This window comes from Mustela erminea, chromosome 14 (assembly GCF_009829155.1).
Source record: "Mustela erminea isolate mMusErm1 chromosome 14, mMusErm1.Pri, whole genome shotgun sequence".
Lineage (NCBI taxonomy): Eukaryota > Metazoa > Chordata > Mammalia > Carnivora > Mustelidae > Mustela > Mustela erminea.
In genome coordinates this window covers 44,567,756-44,582,216 of record NC_045627.1, presented here as the reverse complement: position 1 = coordinate 44,582,216, position 14,461 = coordinate 44,567,756, and positions in this window count along the sequence as shown.

Genomic DNA, 14,461 nt, shown 5'->3' with positions numbered 1-14,461 from the left:
GAATAGAAGGGGAGCTGAGAACCCTGGTGAGAATTTACCCCACGTGTGAGGGGCTTCATAGAAGCGTGGTAGGGGTGGGGGGCCCACAGTTGGTAAATAATAGGGGTCCAGGCAGAGCATCTCAGCAAACACCTGTGCTCTCCAGATGGGAAACAAGGACCCAGAGTGAGGAAGGCACTGCCTGGGGCTAGGAGCACCCTGCACCTTTCCCTGTCAGCCTGCACCTGTCGGACCTCTCTGAGCCTCAGTTTCCCCACTGGAGAATCAAGATGGGATGGTAGTCCTTACTCTGCTTCTTCCCAGGTCAGTTTCAAGGGTAACATGAACAAGAGAGAGAGGCGTGTGTCGACCGTTAAGTGCTGTGATTTGAGCATCAGTGATGGACGGGGTCTAGACTGTCTTCGCTTCAGGTCTAGGGCTGCGACAGCAGTGGGTCTCAGCTGCAGGGGCTCAGAGGTCCAAGGGGCCCAAGAAGAGGGTGGAGGCTGAACCTTAGGGTGTGGGCTTGAACTTGGACCTGAATCAGCTCCTGGGAAGGGGTAAGACGACAAAATGCTGGTCCGAGTAAATTCGTGAGGTTAAAGCAGCATGTCTTAGGCTCATTAGAATTCTGGCCTTGGCCCTTTCCTAGAAGTTTACAGTCCACTTCTCTTCTCCTGGCCCAGGAGGAGCCTGGTCACTCAGTGATGGCATCTTGGAGCCCAGAGGCTCCCCAGGGTCCAGCCCAGGATGGAGTCTCACTCTGTCCTGGAGAATGGCTCCTCCTTTCTCGTGATTATCATGCCCTGAAGTAGAACAGGGCTGAATGGGGAGTTGGCTTGCCCCCTGCCCCATCTGGGGTCCTCAGGAATCTCCCAGATCCCCCCACCCCCCAGCCCCGCTTCAGTGCATACTGTCGATTTGAAAGAGGAAGAGAGGAACCACCTCCCATGTCGGTTCCAGTTCCTTAGTTCACACAGCCCTTCGCTACACCAGGTGGATTAATGGTGCCCTGTGGTGCTTCAAGCCTGTTCCTGGGGGAAGCCTCCGTCTATCTCCTACCCCAACGGAACCTGAGCAGCCCTAACCCAGGGAAGAGCTGCCTTCATTCACTCAAGCACTTGAGCTCTCAGAGCCCTTCCCTGGCCCTTAGTGTGTCTGCTTCCCCGCCATAGCCTGGGTGGCCGTTCCATTTTGCAGGTGGGGAAGGAAAGTCCTAAGAGACAAGAGAGTGAGTTGCCTGGGGCTGGAGGATTGGAGCTGGGAGGACTCTGACCCCAGGGCCAGGGTGTACTGCATAGGCCAGATCCTTCCCGCTGCCATCATGGAGCTGGGAATGGGGTGGGGAGGGCAAGAAAGACAATCCAGGGACAGACAACACGGCAAGAGAGAGGCTGAGGAGTTAGCCAGAGGAGGCTGTGGAACTCAAGGGACAGGGAAAATGGTTTCTGCCTGGGAGGATCAGCCTGGACACAACCACATTTGAAGGGGCAGAGACACAAAGATGTCTCCAGAGGGGGAATGAGCCAGAGGCAGGCCAGGGTACCTTTAAGGAAAGGCTGCAATGTTGACCATAAGCTGAAAGGCTGGGGTGTGGGTAGGGGGAAATCACAGAGGGTCCAGAAGGCCAGGCTGAGGTATAACATTACTGGATAGCACTGGGGAGCCACGGATGATGCAGGGCCCCCATCCCTACGACTACAGACTGAGAACTAGCCTCATTCACTCACGTTACTCCTACCCTCTTTGGAAAATCAAATGTCATCACTCCCTCCTGCTCAAGCTGAAGAAATTTCCACCTTCCCCACAGGCTGAGCTATGATGTCATCCTTACTTGTACTGTCCTCAGCGGCATCAGGAGGAGGGACAGTCCCTGGGCTGAGCCCTGAACGGAAGCATGCCCAGCCCTCAAGGACTCCCAACCCAGGTGAGACTGGGCAGGTGTCAGCACTCAAATGGCTCTGAGGCTATTTATAGCCTCTGTGTCATCCTCAGAAACAGCAGTTTCTCTCCACTCGGCTCAAGTGGCTTCTCATTCAGGATGTTAATGGCTTTTGTCACTTGGGGATCCCGTGGGATTCCTTTAGGTATCATAGAGCCAAAGAACAGACAGGTCATGCTGACATTCAGGGGTGACAAATTCAGACGCCTAGGGGGCCAGGCAGTGACATACACAGTGAAACATACTAGGCAAGTCTCTAGGGAGTGAGGGGAGACAGCGCTGTGTCCAAACACCCCCGTTAGAGGGGCAGGCCAGCCGATTGTGTACTTGAGACTAGGGACCCAGTACAGTGGATCTTCTCTTTTTTCAATAAAATCTGAAAATCTTGGGCTTATGAAAATCTCCCCATTTTTTTTTGGAATCTCCCCATTTTTAAGTGTTGGGAACAAATTTTAGAATAAACATTGAATGAGCTGTGAACAACATACCCACCACATAGATAGGACCTCTGGGCCAGCATTTTGCAAGTTCTGATCTCCACTGTACAGATGAGAGAACTGAAGCTCAGAGAGGCACAGGGACCTGCCCATGGTCACACAGCCTGGAAGTACCGGAACTGTCGACAAACCCCTCTGTTCACTGGTGCCGGGACCCCTTCTGCAAGAGTCACTTGGCAGCCATGTTTCCCGAGCACCTGTTATATGCCGAGCCTGAGGTTTGCCCTGGAGATACAGGACAAAGTCTGGGATAGGCACTCACGGTGCCAGGTGGTTCTAAGTGCTATTGGGCAAGCCTCTCCCAGGCAGCCCTTGTGTGTGGCATGCGTGCCTGTCATGGCTGTCATGAGGGATGAAGTTAACAGTGGTCCTGGAGACCCTTCCTGGAGGGGCAGGGAGGGAAGTGGCCTTGCTTTGGACAGGGGGTGGATTTTCATGAACGATCGGTCCCAGTATCAGGCGCGGGGACAACGTGCCTTGGACTTCATTTCTCTTAGTTCCTTTAGAGGGGGCTGGGGTCCAGGAGAGTGTCTGTCATGGGCAGCTGACAGGGAACCTGAAGGAGAAGCCACACTGCCCGCACAGGCCCTGGGAAGGCTGCACTCTGGGCACTCCTCCGTGCCATTCCCAGACTTCATGGAGCAGCACGAAAGCTTCGGTGTCTCTCCACTGGCTTCCAGGAACCACAGGCGGGTCTATTCCCGAGCATGCTATGAACCAGAGCATGGCGGGAAGCAGGTTTCCCGCAAGGTCCAGGAGGGTGGAAGGCAGGGTGACCAGAAAGAGGCCCAAGAGGAGGGTCTGGGGAAACTCCCATTTCCGGAGTCCAGCTGGGCTTTAGAAGTTGGTTGTGTGGGTTGTGTGGGCCCCTGGGAGAGGCAACCAGCAGGCAGGGCTGGCTCCCCACCCCTCCCCTCCCCAGCTGCTTGGCTGTCCCACAAGCCACCTGGTCACAGGAAGAAGTGGAAGGAGCTCACTTGCTGAATGTATCTGCTAGCCATTGTTATGGGGCCAAGGAAGTCTTCCTAAGAAGCTGCCCCCAAAGGGAAAAGTTGGGAAGGAGGGTGGAGGCTGGCCCTGGGGGAAGGGGTAACTGTCAGCCAGCCCCGGGTCCTGAAAGTGTGGGTTTTGAGACAGGCAGAACTCTCTAGAAACCTGGCTTCCTATTTCACTCATTCACTCCCCAGCTTTGCTCTACACCCTGCTGAGCGCCTGCCACTTTCTCCAGGGATTAGAAATATGGTGGTCATTGGACAGAAAAGTAAAGTTACGTTTTCACTGGGAAGAGAGAGAACAACCATTAAAAAAAAAAAAAATGCAAAGGAGAAGGAAGATGCTCTTGGACAGTGGTTTGTGCTGTGCACAAGTGAAGCAAGGCGCTGTGCTCAGCGGGGGCTGGGAGCAGAGCTGAGGGGGGGGGTCAGCGTGGCCTGACCCAGGAGGAAACATTCGGACAAATCACATGTAGCTGTGTGAGCTCAGGGAAGTCATTCTTGGCTTCTTGGGGACATCGCTGTCCTCATCTGTAAAGAGGGGTTAATAATGCCCATGTCGCAGAATTGTCCATATTAAGGAGAAGGACATGGTGAAGGGCTTGATGAATGAATGAATGTATGCATGCATCCCACCTAGCCCAGGCCCGCGCGGGAGTCAGAGTCAGGGCAGAAAGCATGATTTTGAGGGAGTGATATTGGGCCCTGTGAATATGTACCCTCAGCTGTGCCCATGGCCGTTTTATGAGTGGAGACTTTCTTAAAAGAGTTTATTTATTTGTTTATTTGTTTGTTTATTTTTTGAGAGAGACATGGAGAGCAAGTGAGCATGGGGAGAGGGAGAGAAGGGGGAGAACCTGGAGCGCGGTGCTCAACTTGGGGCTCGATTCCAGGACCCTGAGATCAGGACCTGAGCTGAAATCAAGAGTCAGATGCTTAACCAACGAAGCCACCCAGATGCCCCATGAGTGGGCTTTTACTACTGTCCGCCCAAGACTCCCCTTAATGATCTAATAGAGCAATCCTTGCTCCAACTGGTATGTCCTGTTTGGAGGCCTCCTTGAGCGTATTCACGGCCACTGCGTCTTTTGATTCACAAAACAGCCTAGGAGGCTGGCTGGGCTGAGCTGTCACCTCACTTGATGGAAGGAGGCTGGAGCTGTATGTAGCGGGATGGATGGCCACCCAGGGCGACAGAACAGCCAGGATTTGAGTCAGGCTCACTGGGCTCGGGGTCTTTCCACTCTCTAAACAAAGTTATGATGTTCTTTTCTTCTTTCTACCTTTTCACCATGCCCACCCCCATGGAGGCCGTCTCCACGATGGCCCCCCGTGTTCCCCGGTCGGCCCAGCCTGCTGCGGTCCCCTCACCCTGCATGTCAGCTGGACCGAATGACTCCCTCCGGGCAAACAGGATGTGGCAGAAGTGATGGGATGCCCCTTCCAAGCCTGGGTTACAAAGCAGCCGTGCTTTCTGCCTTGGGCTTTCTCTCTCTTTCTTCTTCCCCGCTGCCATACTGTGACATTCAGACAGCGTATAGAGGCCCCCAGGTGAGCCACCAAGTCTGGCTAGCAACTCTGTGAGGGATCTGGACGTGGACCTTGGGCAGCCTGCCAGCAGCCTTGGGAGTGAGCTTGGAAGCAGATCCTGCAGGTCCCGTGGAGCCTTGGGATGATTGTGGCCCCAGCCAATGGCCCTGTTACAACCCCTGAGAAACTCTGGGCCAGGGGCATGCAACTAAACCACACTTGGACATTTGACCTTGGAAACGATGAGATAATAAATTTTTGTAGTTTTAAGCCCTACAATATTGGGATCATTTGTTATGCAGCAATGGATAGCTAATACACCCCCCAGCCAGGGGCCTTTAAGGCCAGCTGGGATCCCGTTGCTGCACACACAGCCTGTCATTGATCTGCCATCTTAGCAGACTTGTGTCATCCGCTGTTCTTGGCAGAGACCTCGCGGGCACTGTTGGAAAGAACCAACCCCGGGAGACAGAGCTGCCCTGTCTTGGTGAATTCGTGCAGTGGGCTGGCTGTTTTTGTCTTGTTCCTCTGAAGGTGCACATGATGAAGGCTGCAAGAGAGGAGGAGCTGGGAGGAAGCCGTCAGGGGGAGGGCCTGAGCAGGGGTTTGGCCCTGGCGTTTCCATGGCCTCTGGGAAGGGACGGTGCCTCACTTTATGACTCCGTGCTGGGCTCTGCGCTAAGCACGTTCTTGCTTGCTTTCTTTCTTTCTTTCTTTTTTTAAGATTTTTAAAAAATTTATTTATTTGAGGGGCACGTGGGTGGCTCAGTGGGTTAAGTCTCTGCCTCCACCTCAGGTCATGATCTCAGGGTCCTGGGATAGAGCCCCACGTTGGGCTCCCCGCTCAGTGGGGAGCCTGCTTCCCCCTCTCTCTCTGCCTGCTGCTCTGCCTACTTGTGATCTCTCTCTCTCTGTCAAATAAATAAATATAATCTTTAAAAAAATTTATTTATTTGACACAGAGATCACAAGTAAGCAGAGAGAGGGGGTGGAAGCAGGCCCCCTGCCGAGCAGAGAGCCTGATGCGGGGTTCCATCTCAGGACCCTGAGATCATGACCCAAGCCGAAGGCAGAGGCTTAACCCACTGAGCCACCCAGGCGCCCCCGTTAAGCACTTTCTATTCATTGTCCCGGTCCTCAGGAGGACCCGGCACAGTGAAGGTTATCCCTGTCTTACAAATGAAGGAATGGGGACCCAGGGAGGGTAAGCGATTTGTCCAAAGTCACACTAGTGAGGAGTCTGAAATGTTTCCCAGTTCTGCTGGGCTGTGTATCTTTCTTCAAGAGTTGGGTGGGGGGCAGAGCTCCAAGCAGCAACTCTCAGTGGAATTACAACAGGTGTCATTCTCTCTAGGTGGCCTTTCTTCCAGGTAGCCTGGCACTGTGCTTGGTTACTTAGATCCACAATCCCATCTAGTGCTTAGGATAACTCTGCAAAGGACAGGCTGTGGTCCCCATGGAACGGATGACAGCTCCCAGCCCAAGAGGGAGCCTGTGATATGCCCAAGGCCACACAGATACCAGATGACTGAGCTGGATTTGAACCTACATCCAGCTGACTCCAAAGCTTGCACTGTCTGTCCTCCACCACTGGCTGGGCCTCCCTGCCCTGCAGAATCTACCATTGCCTTCCAGCCCTGCAGAGACAGGTTCCACTAGTACAGGGGAGCGACACAATCTGAGTGTATTCGCACAGCCCTGCCTAGAGTCAATGGGAAAAGGAGCCGGCTGGCAGGACCCAAGAGGTTCTTAAGTGCAGCCCAGGTTGGCCTTTGTGCGTGCCCCTCTCTCCCACCTTTGTTTTCCATGCCCTGAGTGGCATCATTATGCTAAGGGGAGAGCCCCACTGCCAGGCTCCCTAGGAGTGGGACTCGAGCCTTTGCCAAGGCTAAAACGCTGCTTGGCCAGACCTTGTCTGAGCTCCGGGCTCTCTGCCCTGTGGCCGCGGGAGGCAAACAAGCCTGTCATTCTGCAGTCTCCTTTTCCTTATTTGGTCTGCCTCTCCTGTTGACCTGGCTAAGTTTCTCGAATCTATTGGCTTGACCCTCCGTCTCTGCTTACTAACATTAACACCACTCACCACTCGATTAGAGTAAGTCCTCTGGCGAATACGACAAGTGTTTGTCTTTTTTTCCAATTAAAATAAGTGCTACGGTCCTAGGTGCCTGAGGACAACAAGCTCAGCTATCACTGACCGCGTGCTTCATAAGCTGCACGTGGTAGGAATTTACATTACCTCTTAATCCTCCCGTGGTCCTTAAGAAGAGGTACTCGGGTTAACGGTTCTTTAGAAATGAAGTCTCCAGAGCGGACAGAGGTTATGTAAGCTGTTCATGGTTACACGGGCCTTCCCACCCCCCGGGGTTAAATGAGTGGCTGAGCTATATTTGGCCTGGCTCCGCCTAATCCCAGGACTTGGCTGCTCTACCCTCTACTGTCGCTGAATTTTAGTACAAAAGGTCAGCAGGTGCAGGTCAGGCAGGGAGAGGTGTCCATTTATATAACAAAGATGAGCAGAGGCTCCGAAAATTGATCAACTCACGGCCTAAAACAGCATGTCAGTATCAGAGGCCCTGGCGTCGGGCGAGTCTGGGCAAGTCAGGGGATCACCGTGCTTGCGGGCCTCCGGGACACGGGGACAAGCCCAACAAACACAGCAGGACACAGCCTGGAACGAGGAGGCGCAGGGATGCTGGAAATCAAGGGTATGCAGAGCAGCTCTAGCGAGGCAGTTCACTGGCCAGGAGAGGGGTGTGGGCACAGGGCCATCTCCAGGGTGACGGGGACTGTCCTGGGTGGACCACACAGTGGGGGTCTCCAGGCCTGAAGCAGGACCAGCAGGAGACAGATCTGGGCCTATTTAGACAAGAAAGCTCTCTTATGTGTCTAAGCAAGTGGGCCTCCGTGCCCTCCCCCGGCCATGGTGTGGCATAGGGAGCCACCAACTGATTTCCTGGGGGGGGGGGTGGCCAAAAGGACACAGAGCGACTCCATAAGCCTGAAGTCTTGGAGATCATGGCAGGGCAGGGACAAGTACCAGATGGAAACAAGGACAGTAGACGCCAGGGGGCCAGCAAGGACAGTGCCGACAGATGCCCAGCCCTGCTCTCTTGGCACTCCATAACCCCAGGGGCTTTGAGGCCATGCTGGGAGAAAGGATGGGGGAAGGGCCTTCCCCAGATGACTCAGAGAGTTTCCACCATTTGGCCAAAACAGGAACTTGAAAAAGAAATTAAGTTCTGTATCAGAAAGTAAATTTAGTTGTATTTCTTGCACACTTGGATTTACGGGCTAGAATTCATATCCATTCTATGATTCAAGGCTTCCGGACAACCGGGGCAAATACCTGCTATACACTTTAATACAACAATTGTTCATGAAAATCAACAAGAAGAATGTTCACACCTCGGGAGAAAACACAGAGAGGAAATGGGAGGCAGGTCACAAAATGCAAAATATAAATGGCCGGAAGCCCGAAGAAAAAGAACGTTCCAGCTCACTGAAAGACATGTCGTCAAAAGGGGGCATCTGGCTGGCTCAGTCAGTAGAGCATGTGACTCTTGATCCCAGGGTTGTGAGTTTGAGACCCCCCTTGGGCATAGAGATTCCTTAAAAAAAAAAAAAAAAAGCAAAAAAAAAAAGCACAGTATTAAAAAAGAGGAGTAGAAATGTCCATGGAAGGCATGGAGTATCATTTTAGCCTTGCGTGCTGGCCCCCATTTACCCGCATGGGCCGAATGTTTCTTCGTGGTTCTCTACAGCAGCTCGAGCCTCCCTCCCTGACTGCCCCAGCAGCCCGGGCAAGCACTGATCCCACTCCTGCCTGCGAGGCCTGGGGGTTGGCGGGGGATGTGGTGGGGACTCAGGCTGCCCCACTCTGAAATCCACCCTCGCGGTCACCCCTGAGCCATGCTCACAGCCACTGACAGTGTGACAGGGATGCTAAGGCGGCCCCCACTCCTGGGAGACGCGGACCCCTCTGACAGCTGATGTGGGCTAGAGGACTCCCCCAGCAGCGGTGCAAGAGGATTTCATCCAGCCACACTGCGCCCCCGCCCCCCGCCCCGGTCCCGCAGTCTCTTTCTCCTCCCCACCCCCTTCCTTCCTTCCATCCCTCTGTCCTTCACTCAAGGGCAGACTTGAACAGCAGTCTGACAGCTCTCCCACTCTTCCTCTTCTGCCACCCCATTTCCGTTCATGGGCATTTTCCTTCATATGCTTCTTGGGCATCTAATCCTGTCTTGGTGTCCGCTTGCTAGAGGCACCCCACTAGCAGCCAGCGGGGCTCCTCCACACAAACCCAGCTCTTTCCCCGTGAGTCCGCTGCTGCCGGTAGGCCTCCTCCCTCCCTAAAGGCCATGGTGTTGCTGCACTCTTGTCCTAGAATGTCTATCCGGAGCCCACCAGGATGGGATACAAGGGGGATTACGGTACTAAGAGATTCCCCACCAGCTCTCCTGTCCCCCCACCCCAGGGAGGCATCACATGTACCCCCAAATCACTCTGCTCCTGCTCTGCCCCCATCAGTGAGCCATAATGAAGTACCACGAGTGGAGGGGCTTCGACAACAGAAGTCTGTCCTACAGTTCTGGAGGCCAGAAGAATCAAGATGGCCGTCCTTCTGAGGGCGACGAGGGTAGGAGGGTCTGTTCCCTCCAGGGTCTGTTCCAGGCCTCTCTCCTCGCCTTGTAGATGTCGTCTTCACACTGTGTCTTCACATCATCTTCCTCCCATGCCTGTGTGTGTCCAAAATTCCCATTTTTATAAGGACACCAGTCACTGTGGAGTAGGTCCCCCCTAATGACGTCATCTTAACTACAACAGCAACAACCTTATCTCCAAGTAAGGCCACCTTCTGAGATCCTGGGGGGTGAAGACCTCAACATAGGTCTTCAACCCTTAGTGGGGTCCCATAGCAGGCCACTAGGGACTCAACATCTCACCAGTGTTTTAGCAAAACCACTCTCTTTCCCCTCCTTTTGTACCCGCAGCTTCTCAAACCCCTCAGGACCTGGTCGTGAACCTCAGAGAGGCAGGACTGGGGGACCAGAATGATGTCAGAATTGTCCTTTCCTCCGATGACAGAAATTTGTTCCTGGACAAGGCTGGGCCCAGTCTCACCCGGGAGACTCCTCAGCCTCTGGCGAGGTCTTTGGTAGGCCAGGCTACCCGTTCACCAGGCAGACCCAGATGTGCCAAATCCCATTCAGACTCCAGTTGGGAACCCAGTTCCTAGACTAGGTTCTCTACCTGCTGACCGTGGTGCGCCTGCTCGCTTCCTACCTCAGGGCTGTTATGGGGTGATGTCCATAAGGTCCTTCGCCTGGCATGCTGGGCACTCAATGAACAATTACTGTTACTACCCTTATTTCCAGTGCTATGAACTTGGCTGTTTCCTCAGGGACAGGCGCCACCTCACTTCTCTACCATTCTTGTGTGTGGCACCTGTGGACCCCCACTGGGACAAACAGAAGACTTCTAACCTGGAAGATTTCAGAGCACCCAGGACCCCATCAGATGCTGAGGAGCACAGTGGATGGGCTCGGAGAACTTGCACGCTTCTCTGACCCGAAGACCTGGGCTGTTGTTAGAGGATCACAGAGGGTATTTGACTTCTGTACATGCCAATTCGGGAGAAACACCCACACAGCCTGGAATGTTCTGGGCTGTGATTGTGTCAACTAGAGAAGCTTCCCAGGCACTGCCTTTGAACGTTCAAGGTTTCTAGGCTGCGAGGCTTGTTGACAGGCTCCCAGGTGGTGATGAAGTTAGCAGCAAACACCTCTGCACGCTCGCCTCCACTCACCCCGCAGCTCGCTGCCCTCTTGGCCCCACCCATACTCGTCTCTCCAGGGGCTTCTCCTGGCTTCTTACAGTGGCCATTCCTCAGGCCGTCACTGTAGCCAGCGACCAGCGCCCTTCAACACAGCCCCATCAAAAATTGCTCTCTCTGGTGCCAGGCTGTCATTGGGTGTCTCTTGGTTTCCCACTGTCCTCTCAAGCTCTCCTTCTCATCGCCTTCGCAGCCTTCCCTCCACCCACCTGGCCCTTTTGAGTGGACCTCCCAGAGATCTCTCTTTTGCCCCGTCTCCTCTCTGTCTGCTCTCATCCAGTCCCAGGACTGCTCTGGGCCCAGCAGAGGTAGTCGGGGAGGGGCATTGGCAGGAGGCTAAGCATCTCTGGATGAGGGTCTAAACCATCAGCTGGCATCTGAGAAGTCCTGCAGTGGGGGAGGTCCTGACAACTCGATTGGAGCCACCACTGGCAAGGGATGGTCTTCCATAGCAGGGTTTCTGACCGCAGGATGTGGGGCTGGGACAGGACCAAGTTCTGGGGGAGAGGGAGGCGGCTTTCCCTCCTGACATCAGGAGGTGGAGTCAGTCCTCTTCACCTGACTATGGGCTGGCCTCAGTGACTCACTTCTAACTGCTAGAATGTTCCAGAAGTGAGGTTGAAGGTCCTCCTATGCCAGGCCATAAAGGCAACATGCTTTCACCGGATTCTTGCTGTGCTATCCAGTTGCAGGGCCATAAGGAAGCCCAGGACGCTCAGAGAGGCCACCTGAAGGCATTCCAGCTGACAGTTCCCGCTGAGACTCCCAACAGCCAGGTACGTGCAGGAGAGGCCTTTGAATGAACTCCAGCCTCAGTGTCCCCAACGGCAGTCGCCTGACAGCCCTGCATGAGAACTGCCCAGCTGAGTCCCATCAGCCCCCAGAGCCAGGAGAGGGGCTAATCACAATGACTGCCCTTGTTTCATGTCACTAGCTTTGGGATGGCTTGTTACACAGCTAGAGTTAACCAGAACGCCCCGTGGGGCCATGTCAGCAGCCCTCCCTGGGCACCTAACCTTGTAGGTCTCTAGAATCTTCAGACAACACGGCCCAGTGGGGACTCATTACATCTCCGGCCCCCCTCCTCCTCCTCCCAGACGTCAGATGACAGCACGGCCATCTGCCCAGGCCACCCCAGGTATCCCAGGTGTCCCCTTCGATCCCTCCCTCTACCTGACTGTCCCATGCCGTTTATCCCCAGCCACCTGTCATTTAGCAAGCCTTTGTGGAGCCCCCACTCTGCCTCGAGCTTTGTGCTGCATTTGTGCAGATGCCAGAGAGCAGGACTTCCTGGTCCGTCTCCCAGGAAGCTACAGTCAAGCAAATCATTCACTACAAGTGGCACTAACTCTGCTATCTTAATACCTGTGTGCCTCGATTAGCATTCAGTCCCTCATGTTCTTTTAATCATCCTTTCCATGATGAAGAGATTATTTGCTCCAGAGATCACTGGCTTCATTTTTCAGGTGAGGAAACCGGGGTGCCGAAAGGCTGAGGGGTGGTCCTGGAAGTGATGGTGGTAGGAAGTGGGAGCACCAAGAAAGAGCTTCTTTCCAGCCCATCCCTCCTCCCCCGTTCCACTTTGCTGTTGTGGAAGTCCTGCAGGTTCTCTGGAAGCAGAGGCTGAGACGGGTTTCCCTGGGGATCGTGCCTATGAGAGACAGAGGGGGCAGCAGGACTGGGCTAGGGCAGCCCCAGGCTTCCATGCAGACCCAAGCCTGGGCCCACCCCATGGAAACCCCCGAGCACAGGTGGCTGATACAGGAGTCCCCTGGGCTCAAAAGCTCAGGCCAGTGTATCCCCGCTGTGCGCAGTTGTTCCTGGGGCTGCCCAGAGGAGTGTGAGCTCAGCGTGCTGCAGGCTTCCTCCACCCCTTGGCAGCAAACATCAAGTGCTTTCCCAAAACGAGCATCCCAGCCGCCCTCTATGGCTGCCTCCTGGTTATCGAGACAGCCTCCCTTCTAGCCCTTCTGCCCAAACCGCATCTGGAGCTTTAGTTCTTAAACACACATCTCTCCCGTGAAATCTGCTGATAATTCCCGTCTCCCGTGGGGTAAGGAACAGCTTCCTGAGCTGAGCCTTGCGGCCTCCGCTGTCCCCCACACCAACCATCTAGGGACATGGGCTGTAGAATCAGACAGCCTGGGCTCTTACTGTACCCCCTCCCCAAGCCCACTACCTGGGAGCCTTGGGGTGGTCATTTATGTTCTTATCTGTGCATATGTACATACATACTCCGAAGGTGGCTGTGGGGGTCCGGTGAGAGGCTGCAGGTAAGGCAGCGGCACAGAGAAAGGGTGGAAATGACCTTTTCAGCTCAGACCTTCCTCTCGGTCGGCATGGCCATAAACCCCACAAGGGGCTGATGTCTTGTCAAGGGTTCTCTGTCACCCCTAAGCTTCTGGAGGAAGAGTGAACAGAGGGGTCACTCTCGGGTTCTCTTTGCCTGTTGAGGGACCAGAGACGTGGGGAGAGGGAGAGGAGGAGTCCATGTGACCGTGTGTGTGTGTGTGTGTGTGTGTGTGTGTATGGTGTGGGGTCTGAGGCTGGGGCCCTGGGGCCTGCCCGCCCTCCTGTCGTCCACCCCTGCTCCAGGCCCATTGGGCACAGCGGTTGGGCTGCTGGGACCAGACCTGCCCCCGCCGCGCCGGCTGCTGTGTAGGAGGCCTTGTTTGCTGAGGATCCTGGTCCCGCCTGGCGCCAGCCTGCCCACAAGGCTGAGCCCCTCCTCAGGGCAGTCCCCACAAGTCGTCTCCTTCAACAAAGGACCAGTGTCCTCCACAGGGCAGGTGTGCAAGCAGGACGGCAGCCAGGCCTGCCAGGGACTCCGGGCGGTCAGATCACAGACGAGTGACCAGGGCTGGTGGGGGCCGGGGCCAGCAGGCTCTTCATTGTTTTTGTTGGTTGTGAGCCACTGCCCCTAGGAAGGGGTCAGAGGAGGGAGGCTGGCAGAGGTCCAGGCTGGGGAATTGAGAGGTGTGTTTGCCAAGCTGGTGGCTAGATGAGGGGCTAGATGAGGGGGCCCCGGGAGGGGTGCAGTTTCTCTTCCCCCCTCAGTGGGGGCCCAGGCCACACCTCAAGCCCCTGGTCCCAGCTTGACCTGAGACAAGCAGAGAATGGAGTCTGCCTCCTGTAGCCAGGAAGGAAGCCACCGTTCTGCATGTAGCTTGGGCCCTCCCCACCCCCCTAGCCCCTATTTCGCTCTCAGTCAGCTCCACCAGGCTACTGACACTCTGGCTCAGGCCCACTGCCAGACTGAGCCCTCAGCTGGTCCCACAAGCCCAGCCTTCCGGCATCCACTGCCGGCCAGTCGGCCCCGATGGAGCTGTGTGCACCCACCCACCCCCAATGGGAGGCCACCTCTGAGTACAGGCTAGTCCCAAGCAGGATCTGAGCTGGTGGTGGGCCAGGGCTGCCAAGCATCTCGGGCCACATCAGGGAAGTATCTAGAATGAGGCAAGTGAGAATCACCTTTGCTATTTGTAGCTCAGAGCTATGGGAACCACACTACCTACAGATTCTGGAAAGAGGGCCATGGACCAAGGACAAATGAATGGACGTTTCGGAGAATAATGAACAAAAGTTACAGATGTCCTTGAGTGAAGGACAGAGGGATGGAAGGAAGGAAGGGGGTGGGGAGGAGAAAGAGAGGGACTGCGGGACCGGGGCGGGGGGCGGGGGCGCAGTG